Below are 644 nucleotides of genomic sequence, written 5' to 3'. Positions count from 1 at the left end.
ATGTATGTACATTTCGAGCATGTAGGAATTTTGAAGGAAACAAATGCAGGTTATTTTTGAGAAGTGTTCCCCACTCAGTGGTGTTTCAGAGCAAGTCGTCCATATTTGTTTCATTTTTCTCTATTATGTGCATCCTTAGATTTCTAATGAAGTAATAGGCAGTGAAGAGAAGCCGTCATAAGAAAACTTTTAACTACCTTTATTCCTTTCTCCCCCTCTCTATACCTCTTCCTCTCTCGCTCTCTCAAACGCATACACGTGCAAGTACACAATCATTCAGTAAAATACAACTCATGCTCGTCAATGTTTTGTAAATATACCACGATTTTCACTAGGGTGTTAGGGTTAGGGTTTTAGGATCAGGTTAGGGTTTTAGGATCAGGTTAGGGTTAGGATTAGTATTACGGTTACAGTTTTAGGGTCAGGGTTAGGGTTAGTGTTAGGGTTAGTGTTAGGATTAGGTTTAGGATTAGGGTTGGGTAATTGTGCGGGTATTAATCTGAAAAATTACAGATATGTGAAAAGTACCGACCCTGCCATCTTTTATAACTTTTGTTGTTCTGTTTAATATATACATAGATTATGCCTCCAAAGAAGAGGTTTAAAATGACAGCAACAGACTGCAGCAATTCACCACATTCCAG

This window comes from Octopus bimaculoides, chromosome 5 (assembly GCF_001194135.2).
Source record: "Octopus bimaculoides isolate UCB-OBI-ISO-001 chromosome 5, ASM119413v2, whole genome shotgun sequence".
Lineage (NCBI taxonomy): Eukaryota > Metazoa > Mollusca > Cephalopoda > Octopoda > Octopodidae > Octopus > Octopus bimaculoides.
This window is presented reverse-complemented; position numbering follows the sequence as displayed.